This window comes from Mya arenaria, chromosome 17 (genome assembly GCF_026914265.1).
Source record: "Mya arenaria isolate MELC-2E11 chromosome 17, ASM2691426v1".
NCBI lineage: Eukaryota > Metazoa > Mollusca > Bivalvia > Myida > Myidae > Mya > Mya arenaria.
This window is the reverse complement of record NC_069138.1, coordinates 45,052,926-45,079,768: the sequence shown is the minus strand read 5'-3', so window position 1 is coordinate 45,079,768 and position 26,843 is coordinate 45,052,926. Positions and strand designations below refer to the sequence as shown.

General features: G+C 35.0%; 2 long non-coding RNA genes across 3 annotated transcripts; one reads left to right on the top strand and one right to left on the bottom strand.

The window, feature by feature from the left end:
* Nucleotides 1-342: 342 nt before the first annotated feature.
* LOC128223894 (uncharacterized) lies at nt 343-26,481 on the top strand. Its single transcript, XR_008259395.1, has 3 exons — nt 343-616; nt 24,294-24,415; nt 24,829-26,481. It is a non-coding gene; the product is annotated as an uncharacterized LOC128223894 (long non-coding RNA).
* Nucleotides 14,847-16,771, bottom strand: LOC128223895 (uncharacterized). 2 transcript variants are annotated; one of them, XR_008259397.1, is made up of 3 exons: nt 16,530-16,764; nt 15,399-15,495; nt 14,847-15,104 (listed from the first exon to the last, which is right to left on the bottom strand). It is a non-coding gene; the product is annotated as an uncharacterized LOC128223895 (long non-coding RNA). The 2 variants fall into 2 exon arrangements; XR_008259396.1 differs by having other exon boundaries at nt 15,399-16,771.
* Nucleotides 26,482-26,843: the final 362 nt, after the last annotated feature.

Below are 26,843 nucleotides of genomic sequence, written 5' to 3'. Positions count from 1 at the left end.
AATCCAGAAGAACTGGAAAAAAAGGTTGTGAAATTGCGTAAATTTGTTTATTTTTTGTTTAGTGACACTGTTATTCAAAATCAATACATACACATATATAACAAACATCAATTGTGACTGATAAACCTTTAACTACATACTAAATAATGCATTTATTGAAAATATTTATTACTGATAACAAGATTGTAACCGTGTTTTTAATAGCAGAAAGCGCAAAAAATATTTAATGAATGGTAAATGCTAAAAGATTTATTGTGGTCTACTATAGTCTCATAAGGTAGAAATACCGTGTGTAATGCTCATTTCTTTCAAATTTAACTCGATATCCTTCATAAGAACCATTGTTTTCGACATTTATTCATTCTTTTAGGAATATTGAAACAACATTATTAATTGTGGTAAACCTTATCTGGCAGTACTTAAGAGTGCATCTTTGACTTTATTACTCGAGTGAATGCACCTTCAAACCGGTTTAACACCAACATGTCACAGTAATCAATACCATCTGTGTTAAGATGTCGGGAATGTGTTAGACGAATGATTTTGTTTTATGGAGCTTTGAATAGCGATGAATGGCACTAAAGTGGTGCCAAATGGATATCTCAAACACCCATTGGTAAGTCATTTATTTTTTTCCATTTAATTTTTTGTCTTGATTTTTGAATATATAAACAGTCAATAAGTAGGACATCTCGTTAAGAACGTTCACTTGAAACAGTCCTCTTCTTATCCACACTTCGACAAGGAGTGGGGCTACTCTGCCTAAATAGCCGTCAACGAGTATTTTAAGAAATATCAAAATAATAAAAAATGGTGTCCCAGTGGTTGCACCAGTCAATTGTTACCATGCCCCCCCCCCATAGTCCACCTAAATGACCGTCAATGGGTCTTTTGACGATTTTAAGACTATGGCAGTTACAGGGATACACATGAAATGTCAAAATAATAAAAAAAAGTATCCCTAATTGCTCATTATTGTAGCTACCCCCCCCCCCCCCCCCAGTCTAAAATCATAGACGTGTAATACATTCTTCCAATCCTTACTGGTTGACAGTACATTTCCTAACAGGGCACAAATCCTGAACACCGGCTAAAACACGCGTTTGTTTACCGTGATCGATTATTCGATGATCTAGATAAATACAGAGGCTTGCCTTGGTCACACTTGCAAAGTTTCATCTTGTTTTGTTAAGCATTTTTCTAAAAAATGCCATTTATTTAATATAGCATACTTTTTAATTATAATTGTATGACAATGTATTTTCGCTTTTCAAGTGTTTGGTATTTGTGCCCTCCATAGCGTATTTTGAAGGGTGATTTACTATCCATAAAATTGAACGATTTTCGACATAATATTGACGAGATCGTGAATCTGTACTTTGACAGCTGTTTTCACATGAACCAAAGATGTTTCATACGAAAGTTTAACTTACTACAACATAAACTCTCCAAGATAATTGTAAAAAACATCAGAAAGTGTTCGGATTTGTGACCTTAGCCAGTAACGTCTAAACGGGTTTGTGCAAAAACCGGGGGTGTTTTGAAAAATATTGAAATTGTATTAAGTGAAGTATTTTATGGTTTAAATTGATCATAAAGGTTTATATTCATACTTTACCATGTAAGTGAAAAGTTATTTTGCATTAAAACACATTATTTACCTTTCCAATAAAACAAAAGTTGACTGACACAGACAACAATTATGCCAAGCGGAACAACTCGACCCAATCGTAATAACTCGGCCACCACTGACAAGCTTCTAGATAGACCTCGAAAATACAATCGTAACAACTCAGCCATGGCCGAAATGTTCCAATTGTTTAAAAATTGTGCCCTGAAGCCTTGCAGGTGCCCTTCATGTATATATCGCTATGTTTTGACAGCAAGAAATGAAAAATAAACGTCAAACTCATAATTATTCATAGGATATGACATTTTTATGTATGGAACTGATATAAAATTACATAATCTGGTAATATTTCTTGTTTTATGATATTTTTGAGATATTAAATGCTTTAACCCAGAATCCCGATCGGAATAACTACCCACTTTTGATACTAAACAATTTGTATGTGAAGGATTTGCCATATCAAAAAAGATACAAAAATCCGTAAACGTACAATTCTTTGGCAGGGTTCGACACTAACAGTAGTCCGGTAGTCCGAGACTACCAGATTTATGGTCGGACTACAAGACATTTTAAGTCAATAGTCCGTCGGACTACTAGAAGAAAGTAAATATCACATCAGTTAATTGAGCATAAATCTTTATTACGCTTAAACTTGCGTAAAACGTGATGTCAAGAAGCCGATTATCACCGGTAAATACTCATTGTAAAGCTTGCCGAAGATGGCCGGGCAGTTCCGGACAACATGGACTGTTAACCGAATTTCGCGCGCATTTCGTATAGCCTTTCGATTAATGTTTAAACCAGTCAGTAGAATGTCTTTATTTAGAAAGGGAAAAAAACATTTTCACACTCTATGGTGTGTTTTAATCGTCAGACATGTGCACCTCTGCTTAAATGTCAGCAAGGTAGATTTGGGTCCAAGTGGCAGATTTTCTAAATCCCTTGCATTTTCAGTCAAAAACAATGAAAGATACGATGCAGATAAACACTTGACGGTTGTAACTATTTTTAGATTTTCTGAAAATACGTCATGATTATTATGGTTTAGGGTATTGTCAAATGTCGGTGTTTATTTAAAGCAAACAGAAGGAATATTATGTCTGGCTTATGCAATCTTTTAAACTGGCTTTTAGAAGAACAGCTGATAAATTAATCATACTGCCAAAACAGGTATAATGCAGTGTAAGTGCAGACGATGACAGAGTTGTGTGCTTTAATTTTCGCGCCAAAATGTAACATTTTATACATTGAAGCTAGGGCCAATAACAATTAACACCACGCCGATAGCGATAAGGCTACACCTACAGTGTCACATGACCTCCGACAAATACCCAGAAGCAGACGATAATAATACAAAAGTTATAAATGACAATCAGATAAAAAATGCATGGAACATGGTAAAACGTAGCAATAAAACCAAGTATAACATTAAATAAGTTCATTATTATTAATTGTATGCAATGTATAATTCAGGTAGAAAAATGTCTAGACTTTAAAATAATTTATTTCTAAATAACATCGGAATTTTGTTACAGTACAATAACAGTCTCTATTTTTAAAACTCAAATAAAGGGAAACAAAACATGTATTAATTTCCTATCCGAAAATCAACAAAAAAAGATGTTTGTATAGATCCATTGTCAAAACTCAATGGATTTCGCTGTTTTTCTTCCTTTTTCGATTCAGAATCACCTGTTTTATACAAGTGTAATGCATTATTATCATTATTTATATAACTACCTTATTGTTTCTCTCAATGAATAAATTTCCGTTTTAAATGACATGCAAAACTGTTCTAACAATAAGCATAGAAATTTTGAAACGACCATAGTCATTATACATGCAAAGGTTTTTACTTTGATTTGCGTCATTTTAAAATATGATTTTGTTTTATCTATACGTATATACTTTTTGTGACCTTAAGCTATATATCAGATATTTAATTAAATTTAATAAAAAAATGTAACTCACATAAATTGAGGTGTCTTTTTCACTAATATGTCAAACAAACTTAAATGCAAATGTATATGCCTCGGTTTTAAAACTTTTCGCACAATAAGGAGACAAATTTCAAAATCAAACTAAATCGCAATATATCATCAATATTGTACACTAATTCTCATAATGATATTTCTTATTTTAAGGCTATTAAAACGGAAATATACGTATATTATGTATGTTTACATTAAGACATTTTGAGAATTGAATTAGTCTACTAAACAGTCCCTTGTTATCAATTATAATTTTAGCGGCATAAAGGGAAAATGTCAGTATTTCGGATTTCTTAAACTGTCTTTACTATCTCTCAATTATGAGACATAATTTGTGTTAAATATATATAACAGCGTAATTACACTGCTGTTGATATGTGAGGATTGTCGGAGGTCATGGCGGATAGCAACGGCAACTGATAAGCCCTGCCTAATTTGGACGCTAGTTTGAGTGACAGGCAGCGTCATGTTAATTGTTATCTTACTCCCATACAAAAAATAATTAATAACACTTTCGGAATTTATTTCATCATGTTTTTTTAAGTATTATATGATATGTTGTTTAGATTAACAAAGAATACTGAATAGTAGGATGCCAATAATCAAATATTGTTTATCAGTAGGATGTCTGTCATTTGTGCCATAACTTAGCAACGATCTCAGTCGAGGTGTTTTAGTGTCAAGTGATTTATTGCAACATTTTCCTGAAAGTGACAGATTATGGGGTATTTTAGCATGGTTTTTAGATTTTTAATCTGAGGTATTTTAGCATAGTTTTTAGCATTTTTTTTGGTTTTAAAATTAAATTTAATGGCCAAAAATTGTTTTGAAGAATGTGGAAATTTTAAGATTGAAACAGATAAAAATCATGACCAATCAAAGGGTTATACTGACAATGTTCTAAGAAGGCTAAGTCTCACAAAACACTGAAGGAATCCGTTGCAGGCTTGCATTTTTATGGACTACCATAGTTTTTGCTGGACTACCCAGATTTGGGATCCAGTAGTCCGAGGGACTACCTTGTGAAAAATGTTAGTGTCTAACCCTGCTTTGGTCTACTAAGATTTAGCTTGTGAATGTCATTTTACAGCGAAATCAACAAGTTAAAAAAATACTCATGACCTGTTCCTTATCAATATGAAATATCTTTAAACTTTTAGGAACATTATGCAAAAAAAAAACAACAGTATGTTTTACCTTCAGTATAAGAAAATAACTATTTTCTAATAAAACTACTGTTGAAAAATGTAAGCTAATGAAATGGAAAATAAAAAGATGCTTCCAAACATGCCATATTTTCTTGAGACCATTCAGGGGGATTAATGTTCAAAAGTCTGAAAATTCAGGGGGATTTTGGTAGTATTCAGGTTTTTTTTTTAGCAGGTCTAATTTGACAAAATTTCAAAGTATTTTAAGACGCAAGTACACAAAAACAAATTGCCATAATTTTGAAAGACTCCCGAGGGGATTATGTCCAGAATTTAAGGGGATTTGGGTCACATACCAGAGAATTTTCATCATCGCCATGTAGCATTACGGGCATGACACACGTGCCAATTTACCTTGTCTACCCCTTTTTCCAGCACTTCATCTATATTTTAATGAGACACAGCCATATTGCATAATAAAAGCACTCACTTGCAAAATAGAATACTTCACAGAAAAATATGTTTCAGAGACAATTTAATGGGCTTACCTTCCTCTAAAATTGGATACAAAATCTGCTCATTATGATCATAAATGATGACTTTCAGACTAATAGAGAGAATGGAATGATTTATCAATATTTTTCATTTCAATTCCCAAATAGTCAGATTTGTTTGCTTCTGATAAAAAGCAAATGCATAATTTATTGTTTAAGTTCATAAACATATCATCTTTTGGCATTCATCAAAAAATAAAAAACATCACCACCATAATATTAAAATAAATAAAAGTCATTTCATCCGAATTGTCTACTTTCAGTTTCTCTTCTGGAAGTTCTGTTATTTTCCGATATTTGAGATGAAGGTCATGTCATGTATGTAAACATATTAGTGGGTCATAACAAAGAACAGCATTGTCTATTAGTTATTTTAATCCTTTTCTTTACCAAATAATGTACTGTCACCTTTAAATCATAAATCATTTTGATGACAATGACACATGTGGCGAACATAATTGTTTGTCTATTTTAAAGTGGGAGAGCGTTTTTAGATTGAATGCCGTCTGTTCGACACACTGTAATATTGTTTCTTGGATAAATTAATTTCAGCAACACAGTAAAATAATCTAAACATTTTATTCTTCGTTAACAATTTTATAATACCGTTTTACTTATTGAAATTCTAATAAGAGCTGGTTTAGAAATATGTTTTAAAGTCCCAAAGTAAAGTCCAATGTTGAAGTCTGAAGTCTAAATCTCTGGTCTAAAATCCAAATCAAATCTGATGTAAGAACATGAAACGTTCGTTTATATATGAGAGTTCATCCGGGTAACTTTATTTAACAAAAGCTCCGGTGCTCCGGTGCACGATAAAGTCCTGATTCATATGGAACGGAGTCTGCTCCGAACACCACGTGTCTATTTGCTCCGTTTGGAGTACGTCAATAACTCCGCCTATCTGGCTAATTCTTAAACTTGAATTAAGTTAACTTAAACTTAACAAAATAAACATAACATAACAAAAGCATTTAATTAGAAACTAAATCGTTCACGACACTCCCGACCGGAGAGATGGCGGAGTCTGTATTTAAGTAATTACCAATTCACTGATTATGCTGTGAAACGTAATTCATAAACTCTTCCTGAACACGTCTAAAGACTGTCAACGGGTTAACTGAATCTGGATTAAAATTGTCTGAATACCCCAGGGAGACAACTCTGTCCACACTATCATATACTCCGTTGACGTATCTGGTGGTTGTTCTTAATGTAACGTTTATATATTCATGCTCTTCGGTAATATTATCGTCTATATTGTCGTTGGGGGCGTTGAACACGGAAGCGTCGTCGTCGGTGGCGTTGAACACGGAAGCGTCGTCGTCGGTGGCGTTGAACACGGAATCGTTGTCGTCGGTGGCGTTGAACACGGAAGGGACGCTGGCATCATCGTTGCTTGTGGACGGAGGAATTTCGTCGCCGTCGCTGTGCGCTGAATAAACGTCGTCGACGTTGCTGACGTGACTGTCAGCGTCGGTGACGTCTTTTGTAATACTGTCCACTGATGTATCTGTACCCATAGCGTCGGAACCAGCTGTAACTTCATCACATTCGACGGCGTTTAAGGTAATAACGTCATCAGTAACGGTGACGTCTGAATCGTAAGTGTCCGTTACGTCGGCGTTTCCGCTGATTCCAGTGTCTGTCTCACGAATCCGTTATAGCTCACATCCGGCCTCATCATACATCCTATTGATTGACATTTCGTCGTCAATAACCGCTTCCTCAGATCCAACACCTGGCTTAATGTCCATCTCCTGTGTTGCACCACTTGGATTAGATATTACAGTATCCAACCAATTGTCAAAATCACCATCATTGTCTTCAGATATGGCTTCGTACTGATATGTTTCTGTCAATGGCTTCCGCGCAGGTTTGTTTGGCTGGAGGACGACATTCGACGCAGACTGCTGGGCTGTAGTTTTGTCCATTTTGTGGATTAGTGTAAGGTGCTTTTTTAGGTACCCTCTGCGTATAAACTTTGACTGACAGTTTGGCATCACACACTTGAAATGCAACAATCCATTATCATGCTTCTCTTTTACATGGCGGCATAAGTTACGCTTATTCGCGTATATGCGACCACATGTCTCACACATGAACGGCATGGCTGGGTTTTGAATCTGATAACGTTTGAAGAGGTGAACTACGTCTGAAGTTGTCGAAGACTAGAGCGAAAATGATCAGTTCGAACCATGTGCTCATCGTGCACGGGCAAAATCACTTCCGCTGGCTCCGCCAGCTATTGTTAGCCTAGGTCTCCGCCAGCGATAACAATAGAACCTTAGGTAGAGAGCCCGGGGGGATTAATTCAACCGGCTCCGCTCAGCCTTTATACATAAATATCGTAAGCGGAGCTGATCTGGTATGTACATATACATGTATAAAACGTATCCGTTCATTTCTTTGCAACATGTACCCTTTACAAGAGCTTGTATATACATGTATGCATTTAAAGGATGGTTGTAATTGCTTTATTGGGAATCAAATAAACGTGTATATTGACTATCTACACTGGCATATAAAGTTACTCATTCAAAGATCACCTTTATTAATTGTCTTTATTGAAGTATTCACTCAGTTTTACTTTCGCTTGTTCGGCGGCTGGTCGTTTGGGTCTCGAACACCGGTCCGATGACTCTGGCTTGTATGAGTCGTGTCTAGCATCGACGTTCCCCGATACTTCTATTGGGTATAGTAAGTTAAGGGGTCGACCTATGACACGCCCTGTGTGAGTCTGTACTTTAGCAGACCTGGTTTGACCATCACAGCTCTTGATAAGATCCTTAATCTTTCCAAATTTCCAACATCCTCGGGGAACATCGTCCTTTATAAGAACTACGTCACCTACCCTTGGTAAGAAGTGTGACTGTATTCTATGAGATTTGAGCTTTGTTTGAGTTCGTTCCCGGAGGCTAAGCAGATATTCTTCTCTCCACATCTTCCAAAATGAATTAAGGAGCTTTTGCCCTTTTTTCCATATTTGGAGGAGCTTTTGCGCAGAGCTTTCATACGGTGTATAATCCGTGTCACTGTCAACATCTACACTTGGTATTCCAATTTTTGGATTCAACGTCAAAAAACTCGATGGCGTTAACGTAATCATTGAATTGACGTCGTCGCCAACGTACGTGAGTGGCCTTGTGTTTATAACTGACTCGATTTCTTTGATCAATGTTTGCATTTGCATTTCTGTGAGAAGATTTCGGCCGATGGTTTTTCTCAGTGACCGTTTGACAAGGCCCACAAGCCTTTCATAAAAGCCACCCATCCATGGTGCTAGCTCTATGTTAAATATCCAATGTATACCGTTTTGTGAGGCATAGTCTTGTACGTCTTCAGTTTTCAAGATATTTTTCCATATGATGTCCACGGTCTCACTGGCCAGCTTAAACTGGAGTGCATTGTCACTAAAAACTACTTCCGGTTTTCCCCTAGAGGCAATAAATCGACGCAGACACATCAAAAATTGTTCTGTGGACATGTTCTGCACAAGTTCTAAGTGAATCGCTCGAGTAACAAGACATGTGAACAAACATATCCAGACTTTGCTTGTTCCGTCTGCTCCTTTTATATATAGCGGACCCAGATAGTCTAAGCCAACCTTTGAAAAAGGAGATGACTCGGTCACTCGTGACATTGGCAGCGGAGCCATCGGTGGCATTTTGTAAGCTCCGCCCTCGTTGCGCCTGCACACAAGACACCGTCGTATAACGCCCTTTATGGTAGTGCGTCCGCTAGGTATCCAAAATCTAAAGCGAACCCTGCTTAAGGTTTGTGATACTCCACTATGCAAAGTTTCTTTGTGCATTTTGTCTATCATCATGTGTGTGAGTCGTTCACCCTTTGGCAAAAGAATAGGGTACCTGGCAGCTTCACTTAGATTGGCATTTTCTAACCGTCCCCTACACCTGAGTAATCCATTTGGATCTACATATAGACCCAATTGTCTCTGCAAGTTGTTTGGTTTCTGTTCAGAGATTGCTACAAAAGTGTCTCTGAAGCACTTTTGCTGAACATATGTAATCCACAGGTGTTCGGCGCGGTCCAGTTCCTGTTTTGTTAACACCCCACGTTCAGTTGACTTGTTTCGAAGTTTGCTGATAAATCGAAGTGCAAAAGCAGTAACTCGAACTAACTTTGTAGCTGACGAGTACTTTTCACTTTCGATTTCAAAGGGGGGTAACTCCGTTTGTGTATATGCTCCGTCAGGAGATGCTCCTTTGAGCTTCTTATCTGAATTTTCTGCTCCTTCAAGAACATGTTCAGCTGATTGTTTTTTATGCAACTTTTTGTCTTCTTCAGACTTTCTGATCAAGTCTTCGTCGAGGTCTTTCTCAGAGCTCGGCTCTATCTGCCAGTTATAACCTTGTTGTGTCAGCCACTCTGGTCCATGCCACCACAGTGTCAGCTCCTTCAACTGATGTACAGATGCGCCTCTTGTGGCGATATCTGCAGGGTTTTCAGATGAAGGTATGTGATGAAAGCTGATTGACGACTGCCGTTTGATTTCTTTCACTCGGTTTGCTACGTACACAGAAGACACGTTTTCTGAAGTGATCCAGTGAAGAACGCACTGGGAGTCAGTCCAAAGATGAATATGATCAACTGGCAAATTCAAATTGTCCTTCACAAACTTGATACATCTGACCCCAATTACAACCGCCATGAGCTCCAATCTGGGAATCGACATCTGTTTTGTCGGTGCAAGTCGAGACTTTGCGAAGATAAGGTCACACCTTGACTCATTGACACCTGTTTGATGCAGGTATATAGCAACTGCATATGCCTTTGCTGATGCGTCGCAGAAACAAAATAGCTTGTATGACGATTTTTCACAACCAACCTGAGCGATGCACCTTGGTATGGCAACGTTTGGAATTTTGGCCAACTCCTGTCTTATTGTATCCCAAAGTATGACGTCATCTGATGGTAAGTTGTCGTCCCAGTCTAGATGTTTGCTCCAAAGACTTTGCATGAGCACCTTCCCCCTCAAAAGCACTGGGGTGAAAAATCCCAGCGGATCGTAAACGGACGCTAGCTGTCTCAGTACCTTCCGTTTGGTTGGATTCGCAGTGTCATTTAACACTGGAGATTCTTTTAGTGTCAGAGTGTCATTTTTAGTGTTCCACGTGTGGCCAAGAACCTTGATACACTCAGACTTGGCCTTGTCTGTATCGGGAATCACACTGTTGACAAAATTACTATTTGTTGACCATTCTCGAAGATTCATGGCAGCGTCATGGAACATGGCTTTTGATGATGTATAAAGCTCGACCCCTTCACTTTCTGTATGTGTGCCTGTTATGACATTGTCAACGTATATGTCATTCTTAAGCTTGTTTGCGATGTCATTGTCATATTTGTCTAAGTGACACTCTATTGTAGCTCCAAGAATGAAAGGGCTTGAAATAATCCCAAACGGAACACGACAAAAACGGTATTCTTGCAAGTTGTCACCTCCTGTGCTGGGATTTTCACAGTCTTTTAGCCAAATGAATCTAGTTGCATCTCGCTGATCTGGCTGAAGTCCTACTTGAAGGAAAGCTTTCTCAATATCCGCCACAATAGCAATATTGTGAGTGCGGAATCTCATAAGTATGCCGCAGAGGTCATGCAACATAACTGGACCCCTGTAGAGGCATTCGTTGAGGCTTTTATTTTTGTCACACGTCTTGGCGGAGGCATCATATACCAATCTCAGTTTTGTTGTCGACTTCTGAGGAGTTACTACTGCATGGTGTGGAAGATAGTGTTTGACAGTGTTGGTACTATTTCCACTCACCTTTTCAATAACTCCTTTTGATAGCTGATCCTGTATAACGGAGTCGTACTGTTTCAGTAGCTCTGGTCTCCCTTGCATTCTCGATGCTGTAGATTTCAGCCTACCAAGAGCTAATCCGCGATTGACAGGGAGATCGGGATTTTCTTCCTTCCATGGCCAGGTAACTTGATAACGACTGTCTTTGAACTGTATAGTCTCTTTGAATTTGGCCATGGCAGTTTCGTCATCATTTTGTCTAGGTCGTCAAGTATCCCGATAGATTCAATTGCCCAGAAATCCTCGAGATCGGGCTTCTTTGGAACATCACTATCCACTGAAGAGAACACATTTGAGTTTGTTATTCTATAAGCATCGGTCCCATAGGTAAGTATGAGCATTCCAATGTCATTCTTTTCAGCTTCCTCTTCACAGGGTTCATTGATACGACCGGTAAGTAACCAACCAAATTTGGAACTTAGAAGGTACAAACCAGGCTGTATCTCTATCCTCTGTGGCAGGACAACGTCAAGGTAGTAGTCGTTTCCCACCAACAAGTTTATGGTAGAGTATTCATTTGTGGTAGGAATGGTGTCCGCCAGATTAGACTCCTCCTAGATTCGGGGTCACAAAGGACATATGTGACGGAGCGCCTGGCGGAGCAGCTTGACCTCGTTAGAGGAGAAATGCAAGAAATAAAACTAGTCACGTTTGGTAGTAATAAAGCAAAAGTGATCAAAACGCCGACTACCAAATTGAGTCTGAAGCTGACCAATGGGAAATATCTGAGCATAACTGCTAATATTGTGCCTGACATCACAGGGACAATAGAAAGGAAAGCTGTACATCTGTCTCACTCTGAGAACATACAGCACATCCTGAGCAGTGTTGACCTGGCGGACCTGTTTAAACACTTTAATTTGTTACATCCTCTCTGATTGGATAAAACCTATAGTTTTAACCAATGAAAATCGTCCTTTTATCTGACCAGTCTAATTGACATTTCTTATGCAAATTCTGACAGTTTCAATCAAAACAATGCATGAAATGTGCCCTGCTGACTTATTAAGTGTCACCCAATTGGTGTTGTTAAAACACACCATCAGTTGATAATCCAATTAAGACAAGAAGGGCATTATAACTGCAAACAGGCATATATAATTAAACCCTGTGATAATTTTGCGTAATTTTAAACACACTTTTTTTAATTTCGGGGGATTTTCATCCCCCTCCGGGAGACCGGGGGATGGGTCGAAATTCCGGGGGATTTTTCCCCCTCCGGGGGATATGGCATGTATGTCAGCTTCTGGGTTGCTTTGAAGTTGAACTGCTCACATGAACCCACAAAAGATGTGTAGGTATGTGCTTAACAATAAAGGATAAAACATTAAAATGAAGCATTTCAAGTGGAGGTTTTTATTAGGGTAGTGCTACCTTAAACACACACTTTACAATTATTTTTTTCTCTTTTTTAATCTATTTTCTTTAACCAATGGACTATACAAACAGTAGGGTCAGTCCCAGTATACAGGACAATTATTCAATAAAATGTTTATCCTTTTGATATCATAATTGGTAAAAAAATATCAAAATGTAAAGAAAAAATAACAGAGACCGGGTTCAAACTGTGGTCGCCAAAATTGCAGTCCAGTGTTGTATCCCCTGCGAAAATGATGGCCAATAACCATGGACTACCATGGACTACCATGGTAGTTCATGGTCATATGACCATGGACTACCATGGACTACCATGTTACGTCAAATGGCCGCCCCACGGTATCACACCATGGTAGACCATGGTATTATACCATGGTAGACCATGGTCTACCATGGTTTGATACCATGGTAGACCATGGTAGCACACCATGGTAGACCATGGTCATAAACCGTGGGGCGGCCATTTGACGTTACATGGTATACCATGATATATCATGAACTACCATGATATATCATGAACTACCATGGTATATGACCATGAACTACCATGGTAGACCATGAACTACCATGGTATATGACCATGAACTACCATGGTAGACCATGAACTACCATGGTATATGACCATGAACTACCATGGTATATGACCATGAACTACCATGGTAGACCATGAACTACCATGGTATATGACCATGAACTACCATGGTAGACCATGAACTACCATGGTAGACCATGGTCACATACCATGGTAGACCATGGTCACATAAATAGGATTGACAACAAACTTAACAAAGATCAAAATCAGTGAAATGGAATTGTATTGATTAAAATATGTTTATGGCGTCATCTAGTTTAGCATGCCGAGTACTGTATTCTGTTGATATCCCATTTACATGTATATGAGAAGGAAAAAAAAATGTCTTATTTCTCTGCAATAGCTAACAACTTGTGCCAAACTTTGACTAGAACAAAATTATAGTATATATATATATATATATATATATATAGTATGATATAGGCCTCAAACTGTCCATTATGTAAAATATTGGAGCGTCTTCAATAAAGTTCTTAAACTGAAACTGTTACATTTCAAGAACTTGAATTGTTCCTGCACACTTAAAGAGTAGTAAAAGTACAGTTCTTGAACAGTTCAAGAACAATTCATGCACATTTCTTAAATAGTAGTAAAAGTACAGTTCTTGAACAGTTCAAGAACAATTCATGCACATTTCTTAAAATGTTCTTATCATTTTCTAGTGGTTCTTGTACACGTTAAGAATAGATCAAGTACGGATCTAGAAATGTTCTTGCATGGATTAAAATCTTGAAATCTACCCAGTAAATTCCTGACTAGATGTGATAACAATTGTTGAACGATAACGTTTTAGGAACAAATCTTGAACAATTGTTACATTATAACTTTCTTGTTTAAAATGTCAACCACTATTATGAAAGAAATAGTCAACAAGAAAATTGAAAACACTTTCTTATAAGCTCCAGTTTTAGGTAACCAATTTCAATTCTTCATGAAAAGTAGATTACTTTTCTTAACTGCTTCTGTTTTACCACAATGAACATTTTTTTCATTTATGATTATGTATTAAAGTTACAAGTATTGCTCACATTTTACTGCGCTTATGCTGTATGAACGCAGTAGGGTAAGAAAGCAAATGACCCAAGATGCTCTAACATGCTTTATGAAATTTGCTCACATGCCCTACTGCGCTGTTACAGCATAGACGCAAGTAAAACTGTTATCTCTCCTTAATTATATCATTATATTTTTCAAACATGTACTTTTAACCAATGTGCATAAAAACATGGATAAAAAATTCAAACTAACACAGTTGATAAAGTTATTGTATTTAAGAAACAAAAAGTATGCACCTGCACATTAATGGTTCTTAAAGGTAATTCTGGAGTTTAAATGCATAGTTATTAATGTCTTAATTTTTTGCATCAGCGCGCCAAACTCAGTTTTGTATTTACTGATAAAAGTTAGTCATACAGTTGTTATTTTGATTCTAGAACGACAGCGTATTAATTGATTCGCATTTATCATTTTCCATGTATCGAGCTTCTTTAGTCCAGCAAATTACTTATCCATGTCAGTGACGTCAAGCGTTTGATGAGAATAACATGAACTATTCATGAATGACAATTTGGACAAATCATGTTCATGAACTTCCACTAAGTTCATGAACTCCTGCTTAGTAAATGAACTTGACAGTTCATGAACATTATTTTTCCAAAATGTCATTCATGAACTAAATTCATGAATAGTTAATGTCATTCGACACAAGGTGATAATTTCATCATTACTACACATCCATTTATAACAGTTTTAATTTCTTATGACGCATATAAACACAATTAGTAAGAAACCATTGAATTGCTCATTTCAGTCCTTGACATTTACATCTAGTCTCTGTACCCAGGTCCCTTTTCCTTATACACTTGATGATGAAACGCATCTGCGAAAAGATTTTTTGCAGTCATTCTTTGCATGATTGTTTTTGTTGAAGTGGTCTTTTCTTAACTCTGGAAGCCTTTCGTTGTCTAAGACTTTGACATCCATCTTCCAACCTGAAAAATATTTCTTTTATTTATTTGTACTGCCAACATTTTCAAATAACTAACGGCCAGTTGGTTATCAAATCAGTGCGAATTAAGATTTCAATGTTGCAGGTATATAAATTAATGATAGCTTATTTAATTCTTTCGAACCAAAGAGCTCAAATTTATTGAGTCTGATTTTTTTTAAAGATTCTCATTAGTGTTTGTCTGTTACATATAAAATCCACTCCACACATCCAACCATATTGTTTTCAAAACCAGAATGAAAGTCTTACCATTTGCTTTAAAAAATAGTCTACTCACTGATGGATTTGACAATTTACGGCTTTGAATGTTTTTCTCCTTCACTGGTTGATTCGTTTGAGGACTGATGATTTATTTGTTAGCTCCTTTGGGTTGGCTAAAATAGACGAAACAACATTTCAGACACTTAACCATAATTTGCTTGCATAGTGGTTATTTAAAAGGTCAAGGGTTGGCAGCGATGCAAAAGTCCATTGAAGGACCAAAATTTAAAAATGTTAAAAAAATCAATTTCTTCTTAGTTTTGAGGTTCAATATTTAACAAGCATGATTCATACCCATTTATCCATTGCAACATGAGAAGCTGTAATTAGGATTTGAGCATATTTTATGATATAAGATTTTATCAGATTTCAAATCAAAAAGCTATATTGTCTTTAAACATAAAGAGTATATTTGTGACTGAGTCGAAGTTATTGAAACTGTCCAATCAACAATGTCTTTGTTTTGATTGCAGCTATATTTAAAAAGATATTAACATATTTGTAACCCGGAAATGATCTCTCATCCACTACTTTTCATTATTAACCTGAAGAACTTTTATTTTTTATTTGACAAGATATAATAACGAACTCACAACATTGTTAAATAGGTAGTCTGGAGCATTTTGACATGAAAACAAAGTGATAATGTCAACAGACTTTTTAGAATAAATGTGAAAGTTTTTTTTATAAAAAATATTAATATTCTATTGTAAAATTTGTTAACTCCCTACTAACATGTCGCCAAAAATATATGTTTCACTCCCCTAAAAGATCGTTCCTCAAAACAATAAAAACTTTTTTAAAGGTTTTAGTTTTTGACCTTCCCCACCCACTTTTGCATCGCTGCCGGCCCATTACAATTGATCCTTTTTCTCGACAAAAATAGCTTACCAACGTTAAGAAACAAATTTAAAAGCTGCTTTAATATATATATAAATTAAGTATTAGCTGAACGCTAGTCAAAAACAAGCATTTAACTGTGTTTCTACACAAACGTATTTCGTATGTTTGTCGCGAAAATGTATTACAACAAAACATATTTGCTCATTACTTCAAAATGTTGCTATGTTATTTTAAACAATAATATTAGCGTAAAAGATCGTTATAAACGTTACTGAATTATACTCCTTACATCGCTTGAACTTACCTTAAATAAACGAAACAAGACATCAGTTTATTTGGCGCATTATATTTCGACAAAAATGGCGGGCGTTCGAAACTATCTCCGCCAGTGAAGAGCGTTTCGTCTTAAATGCGTAACCGTTAGAATATAGTTATATAGCTACGTTAGAATATGGCTATAGTATTTTGTAAATATTATATTTAACCGGTTTAACAACTAATTAACCAGTGTTGACCACAGGTGCTCGTCACATTGCCTGGATACAGTAATTTTATATAAAATAAAATATTTTTATTTTTTTATTTTTTTATTTTTTTATTTTTTTTTGACAAGATAGTGAATACATGTCATTTTAAAAAATATTCCACATTTTTCATGAAAAAAGTTACTAATAACTTGACAAAATCTTGACAAAAAATAAATAAAAAAATCTATTAAAAAAATATGTATATAAAAAATATAAATTACTGTATCCAGGCAATGTGACCAGCAATCCATGGCACCTTACATGATACATATGATATATGTGGTGCTTTAATTAAAATAAATTTAATTTTAATGTTCATGTTATTTTGATATGGAATTTTCTTTACGTTTGTTATTTTTTATTTATAATCTTTGGGTTATAACTGGGCCAAATGTGTTACACTAAATGCACCAGCCAGTTGTAACCACAGCTACCTCAACTTCCTGCCTGTTGCTGATGCAACTACTTGTTTTTGTACAAGTTTCCTTTCAAAGACATATATTTTATATGCAGAACATTTTAAGAACTTGCCATGTTCATAAGCTGTTCCTATGATGTGCCAAATTGTTTAAAAAGAACATTTCAAGAACATAAAAGTTCATAAACTATTCTTTAAATGTGCCAACTTGTCTTTATGAACAGTTCAAGAACATTTTAAGTGCAAACACTATTCATGAACTGTTCTTATATTGTACTTAAGACTTTAATATAGAACAGTATTAGAACAACAATAGTCTTTAAAAAATTCAAGAACTGTTCTTAAAAAGTATTCTTGAACTGTTCAAGTACAACTGTTCTTAAAAGTGATCAGTTACTGTTCTAGTACAGTTTTGCATAGTTCTTGAACAGTAATTAAACACAAGAACATCATTTCACAGAGGAATGGAGCATAGATGCTCATTAATGAGCAAATGCTCTATTTCCCACAAATTGTTTTCAAAGGTTTTCAAATTTGGCATTCTTCCTTTCCAATAGATATTCTTCCTTTCCATCAGATGCTTTCGTTGTGGATGAGTCTAAAATTAGCAGAACAGCTGGTAAAGGGTTAATACTGAAACACAACTTCTGTTGTTGACAAGTTGTGTGTTTACTAAATATCAGTAAAGAATAAGACCACATTTATTAAGTTGCTATTTCTGTTATTTACCAAAATCAACAAATCATTTTTAGACTTATCCAAAGTAAAGAATCAGATAAAAAAGGATGATGGTAGACTATGGTAAACTGTCACAGTGGCTGACCATGGTCAACCTTGGTGTACCATGGTAGACCATGGTTGAAATGGTGACTCTCGGAGTAAAACTTTTGTACCATGGTCTACTGTGGGGTTTTTCACGGTACTTGATGGTTGACCTTCAAAAACCATGGTATACCATGGTGATCTTTTTTTGTACCATGGTAGACCATGGTCGACCATGGTCAAACCATGGTATACCATGGTGATATTTTTTTGTACCATGGTAGACCATGGTCGACCACGGTCGACCATGGAAGACCATGGTCGACCATGGTCGACCGTGGTCCAGGCAATGATTTTCCCACGGTACTTGATGGTTAACCATGAAAAAACATGGTTGACCGTCAAAAACTGTCAAAAACCATGGGGACCATGGTCGACCATGGTCATTATTTCGCCGGGGATCCACTGCTATGAAAGTTTACATTTATTTATTTGATTTAATATATACCTAGCTTGGTAACATTAAGTGATAACATCGACTAGCCAATCACACATAAAAATTAATTATACTAGGTATACCCACCTAGTAATCTTTTTTATGGAAAAAAAATGTGAAAAATCAATTAATTGTAAACTATGTGGTACTTCAGTTAGTTAGTTTCAATGCATTGTACACATTGATACCAAATTCATGTCAGTTTTCGACAATTTTCTCTTCTTTCGCTATTTCATCATACGGTGTATAGCCCCTGAATAAAGTTTTACTCTGTTTCATTGAGTATATTTCTTTCTTTCTTTGTTCTAATCTGCTAAAAGGTCACAGTCATGTGAGCATCTTTGAGGCCTCTCAGTTATTATAACCAATGCACCAGTCAATTGTACCAATGCACCAGTCAATTGTAACGGTTACTAACCACGCCCCCCCCCCCCCCCCCCCCCCCCCCCCGGTCCGGGGGTATACTGGGAATAGTCGGGAATTGGCCGTGTTTTTACTTTCTATGTGGCCACGCAGGGCCGGGTGACCGCAGTGGTTTTGTCTTTGAGCCAAATTTAGCCGAGATTGGGCCTTATATAGAGTCTCTGGTGTGCAGGGGCATTTGGCCGGGGTTTTACCATCAGTTCGTTCCCGCAGGGGAGGGGATTAGACCCATGTCTTGTGTGTAAAGCGTGATTCCGAAGCAGTAAATATATATATATATGTATCTTTAAGTTTTGAATCACAAATTTAGATCAAAGATCTATTATCACACAAAACTTAAAGGATATATATGAAAAGTCATGTGAATTGTGCAAGTCATATAATATAAAATTTATATTGATCAAGTCAAGCCATGCCATGTAAAAAAAACTGACATCATATCAAAGATTGTATGAATCATTCTCAGAGCTATTGAAAATATTTAATTGGTTGTATTAAAGCGGACCATGCACGGTAATTTTGAGTAACCCCACCAGCCAATACAATATGGCTAAAAAGGCTTTGATAATATTTTTTATCTAATGTTTATCTTTCCTAAAATATTTATATTTATAAATCTATTTACCAGTATAAATCTGTATTTATTTATTTATTAATGCATTTATTTGCTCACTAATATATACAATACACTTATCGTTGTATAATGTCTAGCTAATACATGTATACAAATATGCATAATATGCATAATTATTGGGGGGGGGGGGGGGGTCATAATTACCTATGGTGTACTGTCTTGTTCTTACGAAGATATGATTTTGACTAAAATCCTTACTGAAAAGGCAGTGCAGACTGGCCTGTTTAAATAATTAATTAAATCTTAATGGGTTTAAATGTATTTTATTTTATTTTTAAAGATATTTTAGAGTTTAAAAGGAAGAGAGTCTGTTTTAAAGACTAAATGATTATATAGTCAGGATAAAAAATAATTATTTTTCAAAATCAAGTTCAAATAATTTTCCATTATTTGGCAAATGGAAAAAAGCTTTATATATTAAGAATGTTTTACTCGATAGAAAGTAGGCCTAGTATCTTTTGCATTGCAACACTAAGAAAGTAAATATTTATTTTTTGTCTTTTACCAATTCCATCAAAGTCTGTGAGTTGCTCATGATGCTTAGGCCTGCCAATTTAATGGTTTTCGAAATCATAAATTGAGACAACTTATAACTTTTGTATAAAATCTTCAAAGCTTTCAATAACTTAACATGTCATCCACCTTATTGTCTCAATTTAAAAATAGTTTTCACTCAACAACTTACTTATTAATCAGGATAATAATTTGATAATGACTATCACTATCATTCTGTAAGATAATGTACTGGTACATAAATTTAATCCCCAATATATCAGATGAGTGTGATAGTATATGCTCTTAATAGTTGTAGCCCAGAATTATACGTAGGAAACAATAGAGTCATTGGACTGTTACACGAATTTCAATAGCTCGAAATTCGCCTTTTATTTGTACCAGCATGGGAAAACCCTGTTATGTTAATACATATAGCCCGGAAGTAACAAATAAAAGGTGAATTTCGAGCTATTGACAGTCCAATGACTCTATTGTTTCGGAAGTAATGTGTGTATATTACAACGGCTTAATTTTGTTTGTACCGGAGGATTAGGTCGGAAAAACTAGAATAGCTATAATTCCGGGCTACAACTATTCCGGGCTATATGTATATATATATATATATATATATATATATATATATATATATATATAAATGCACGAAATCAATGTGGGATTTTCATTAAGTTTTGGTTAAACCATCTTTGTAACAAATTACAGTTACTTCCAAATTACATCTTATTCTACATAATACAAACTGGAGGACAGTTCTTTTTATTTGGTAATGTTAAGAGACTTGAAGACAAAAAAAAATGTTTAAATTCAGAAAACCTTACACAAAGTAGAAACCTTCTATTAATGTCATTATCTTGAAAAAATGAACATGCCTTTTAGCAAAATTTTTGTATCAGTCTGTGAAAATCTACATTTTGCCTTCGACATGTTATACAATTTAAGGATATTTACATGGAAATTAAGTTCAATTCTAAATTGACAGTCATGTATTTCTTCCAAAATTTTCATAGTATAAGGAACATGAATTTTTTTTGAATTTAAGTGCATAACTGCAGATAATGATCATTATCTTAAATCTATTACAAGCCAATTCATAGTCATGCATATAGCCGCCTTTTCAAAATATGATAGTGATTGTCTCAAATGACCAGTCTTTCTCTGTGGGGGGTGGGGGCTGTCAGTCATAAGGAAACCTTTAAAAGGCATATTCATTCAGCCAATCAGATGTCAGGTTCAGTGAAAGGAGCGATGCCAGGTCAAGTAAAAGGGGTGGAGCTAAAATAAATACTGACATTCAATGAAGATAGATCCCCCTTTGGCCTCACAAATATGTATCAGTCACACTAGGGGGTGTGACAGGGTCAAGCCATAATGGAGCCATAGGCAAGCAGACTTTTATTAACCCAACAACAGGTGTAATTTTTACCAACTGGGGAAAAAACTTTAGAGGTTTTATTATTGCTCAATTTTTTATACAAATTAAATATCTAACAATGACAAATATAAAATATGATAATTCAAGCATAATATTGACACCAAACATGACACATCTTGCAAATGGTCTTGAATAAAATTCCTACACTTTTTATAATGATAATACATGGGACCAATATCAAAACCATTATCCTTTTAAATAGGACAATGGATTTGATATTGGTAATTCGCAGACAATACAATGTAATTAAGTAAAAAAATACACAGTATGCACATCTGGCTTCAAACAAAAATTGTTGCTTAGGCCAAAAAAAAGTATTCATAGTTTCCATTTAAATATCAAAAAAGGTAGGCATACGGTAACTGTTGTTTTTTTTAGGACCATGTTTCTTTGGCAAACTGACCTATATCAGGGAATTATTAAGGTCTTTACTAAAAAAGCACATATTGATCAAAACACCAAAAACAAAAAAGGATCAGAAGGATGAAAATAGGGTCAGTTGGGCGGAAACAAAGATTTTTGAATCCTTATTTTGTCAATGATGTCATGTCAGTGATCAAAATGATAACACAATTTAAGCCCTGCATTCTGGAATGTGGGGCTAAATGCTTGATTGTGTTATAGTAGGGCCAAAAATAAAATGATTCGGTTAGGGTTACATCCTTTTTAAAAACAGAAAGAGTAAAAAGTATAAAGGATTACATTTTTAAAATACATAATATATATGCGTTTTCACTTTAAAATACATGCATTGTTACAGTCTTGTTTTCAGTAAGTAACTTTTCCTTAAATGCATTCTTTGGAAAGTAATTTAAGGTTTATTATTCAAAATATATGTTAGTCAACTTGTGTATGTATTGATTTCCAACTTTTTTATTTTTTGTTTAAACTTTATGTATTAGAATTTCTTTGCGTAAATACCTGCTTATGTGATAAAAGACTGCTGACTAAAGATTAGATTTCAGATTTTGATATTTCCATTCCAAATTTAATGTTTTACAGCCTAAACTGCTACTAACAGTTTAAGAAAAATGCATAAAACATCAATTTTGGATGGAAGTATGAAAAGCTGCAATCTGATATTTTGTCAGCAGTCTTTTATCGCTGGTTTGCAGATATTTACGCAAAAATTCGCTTGTTCAAAGACAAAATTTTTAAAAAAAGTTGTCAAAACGTTCAATCTGTGAGGTTGCAGCTTTAATATAAGACTAACATAAATATTAAAAACACATGAGGCCGCTTTAATATTAACATGTCAATATCAAAAAGAAGATGAAAACTGAAAACTATGAGAAAGTGTTTTTATAATTAAAAATAAATTGCTTAAAGCAAATATCTGAAATTAATAATTGTCATGCAAAGCAGCCTGTAATGAATATGAATATTAGATTTTGGCCTTTAACACCTTTTTATGAAGAGTGTTTTGAAGTTAGGATTATCATAATGCTGAACTTAATATTGTACTGTAGCTTTGTAGCAAATCCTTATGATTAAAGTCACTGTGTCTTCCTTATGCTGTGATAAAGATCTCCATAGTAACATTTCTAAACCTAATAAATTAAGTGAAAAGGGTGTTTATTGGGGGTAATAAAACACATCTTGATAATGGCCAATTAGTTTTAATCTTTCAAGTGTTGGTAGGATGGGAGGGGGGTCTTAACTTTTTGAACTGCCAATATTTTCCTGGTTATTTTGTCCACCATGTCAAAATGATCTGGGTTGTTTTGTCAACCCTGTCTAAATGGGTTGGACGTGTTTTGTCCCCTTAGTCAAAAATGACATGGGATGTTTTGTCCTACATTTTTATAAAGGAGTTCAGAATAAATAACACATTAGTTTTCGTGCTTATGTAAAATAAATGCAAATGACTTTCATTATAAGTTTAAAAAATACTCTTAACGCTGCATTCTCACAAATTTACCATTTTTACAACTTTTTTATTTTTGTCTTGGAAAGAGCAAATTTTTGCGTAAATATCTGCAACCCATTGATGTAAGATTGTTGATAAAAAAACAGATCTTAGATTTTCATATTTTCGAAAATGTTTTAGAGCTTAAAACCTTACTAACGGTTTAAGAAAAATGCATAAAACATCAATTTATGAACTTAAATATAAAAATCCGCGATCTAATTTTTTGTCAGCAGTCTTATTAACTGGTTTCCATGGATTGTAGCGAAAATTGGCTTGTTCCAAGACAAAAATTAAAAAGTTGTCGAAATGTTTAATCTGTGATAGTGCAGCTTTAATTATGGTAGCTTTTCAGTCGTTTGCCTATATATGTCTATTTGATTCAGTAAATACTTCATAATATTAAAGCTAGGCTTATTAGGATATGCTTATTTTTCATTGGGTTCTATTTTTAGCACATAACAGCTTCATTACAAGAATATATTAATTATTATTAAAGCTGCATGCACTCTCACAAATTTACCGTTTTTACAACTTTTTTATTTTTTTTGTCTTGGAAAGAGCAAATTTTTGGGTTTAATAGTATCTGCAAACCAATGATAAAAGACTGCTGACATAGATCATATCGCAGATTTGCATATTTTCGTTTGAAAGCCAATGTTTTGTGGGTTAAACTATTACTAACAGTTAAAGAAAAATGCATGATCTAATTTTTTGTCAGCAGTTTTATATCACTGGTTTTCATGGATTCTTGAAAAAAAAAATACTTCCTCTGTGTGTAAATGGCCAATTGAGAACAAAATCAAGAGGTTTTGGGTTTTGCTGTTTATATGTTCTGGAATTTTTCAAAAGCATTTATTTATAGGACTTATGAATTTTATGTACAGCATTCTGTATATTGTCAAGTGTCCTTTTTTTAAATTATATACAACATGTATAAATTTAATGTTTCAGGAAATAACCACCATCTCTCTCAGAGGTCATCTTTCTCATTATTGTGGGAAACCTCAAAGGGCATCAGGAAAACCTTCATCAACCTCTTTGTGCCCAGTGGCTTGTGCAACAGTGTTTCAGAAGTATAAATACCTTTTTAATTTGTGTATATCAATTGTATAATGGACTTGTTTTTATATATTAAATATATATATATATATGATTTATTATATATATATATAGATGGTTAATCTTATGACTTCCTGATAGTATTTAAGTTGTGAAATATTAAATAATCTTATCATAAAAAATGCTTGGAAATGACAATAAAAAAAAGATATTTGTCGAATAGGAAGTTTCACCTGTCCTGTTTATATTACAAATCATTTTAAATCAGACAGAAAATTCAATATACTTGTTGTATCTCACTGTTGATTTGTCTTCACATTTTGTATTGTCACATCAAGCCTGTTTGAACATCCTAGAGAAGATAAGTGTATAGAAGCGGATATGATATAATAAATATGCATATAAATGTGCTTGGGATTATTTTCAGATTATCATTAAAATGGGGATAATGGATGACTGGCCACACATATGGGGCTATGGACAAGCTTCAGAGCAGGCTGCCAGGTGGTGGTGTTAGTAGTTTATACTCCGGGTCCCGGCGTGAGCACATTGAAGGGTCCCAGAGTGACAGTTCAACCACCCACACCTATCCTGGGCAGAACCAGTACTAGGTGCCTTCACCTCTGCAAGGAACTGACAGCTTCTGTACATGCCAGGTGCAGTGGTACAGTGTGAATGGTCGTAGAAAGGATTTCATAACCAATCACAACAGAGGTCACCTGGTCCGCCCGGGAATCGAACCCGGGATGTCCAATTCAGAGTCCAACGCTCTACCGATTGAGCTGACCGGGCGGACATATTAGCTACATTAGATGACAAGCCATCTATGCTGGACATTCTTCACAATAAAATGTGATGTCACAGGAGCTGTCTATCTCAACAGCTCACACTGTCCGTATTTGACTAAAGGAATGAATGAAGTCACTGCAGAAGTTAGATTGAGGAATGTCCATGTCACTACCCATCATTTGGAAGGAGTTGGATAAAAAAAGTGTGGCCTATGTATTGAAACAGGTCCGATTTCCAGTTACGGACAGTCTTGATTTGTCTGATTACATTTTTGACCAACATGATGGTCTAAAAGAACACTTACTGGTAACTGGTAAAATCATGGCCCAGTTGTTCCAAGAGGCAGGCGAGTGGGAAGTTACTAGACTCCATTTCTTTATGGGTTGATCTGAGGTTCCAGTTCAGTTAAAGTACTGATAGAACACCAAGTGTTTGCCATAATACAGCAACATTTCATTTGTAACTATGTATTTGTTTGAATTGTTGAAACAGTACTGTTTACTAAATAATGTGTATGTATATGAAGAATAATATTATAAATAATTTGTAAGAACCTTTTGATATTAAGTAAAATGTCGATAAGTCTAAATATGTATCTGCGAATCATTTTTGTATATCTGTAAAGATTACATTGCCTATATTCCTCAATTTATATTTTTCTTTTAGCCAGTCAATAACTTTGTTAAGTTCTATCTTCAAAATTGTCGGGACAGGGATTATAGCCCTTAATTAACCCAAATATGTAACATTCAATGCAAAATTGGCTGCAATTAGGCAGTTCAGATGCAGGAACAAACATCACTTGGGTCCTTAATAATAGCTTTCCATCTGACATTGAAGATCCAATAAAAAACATTTGTCATGTGACTGTTTATTAACTCTCAATTTATTGAAAGTGAAATTACTTACATGATTTGTAAGAACTAAATTATAATGATATCAAATGATTGTTTAAATTAAATAAAATAGATGATTACATACATGAACTATTTTTATTTCTTGTTTGTCAATATGAAGAGTAATGCAATGGCTTTTGAATTTCATAAAAAAGGATGGAAAAATGTATGTTTATTGTTTAAGCAATTAATTAAGTAATAAAAGTTGTTTTTTTTCTTTTTTTCAAATTGTGCTATCTTATAATACAGATCGTTATTTGTTTAATTTTGGTACAAATGAAGTATATAAGGTATGTCTAATGTTACAAATAGCAAAAATTCAAATGCAAATCATGGTGACTTGACTAAATGTGAATGCTAATTGAATCAAAATAGTTAATAAATAATAATGTTCATTTGAAACAATTGAGAGTATAAGTTTGGTTTGTGTATGCCATATATTCCCGGGGGGGGGGGGGGGGAGGGGGGGGGGGAATGAAAAAATGAAAAGTATATTACTATGCGCAGTGCTATAATAATTAATAAGTAAATGTTTTTGTGATCACAATTTGTCCGGCGTCCGTCTGTCGTCCGTCCGTCCGTAAACTTTTACTTTAAACGACATCTCCTCATAAACCGCTTAGCCAATTTCTTCCAAACTTTACAGGAATGTTCCTTGGGTGGTCCCCTTTGAAAATTGTTCAAAGAATGGAATTCCATGCAGAACTCTGGTTGCCATGGCAACGGAAAGGAAAAACTTTAAAAATCTTATTTTTCA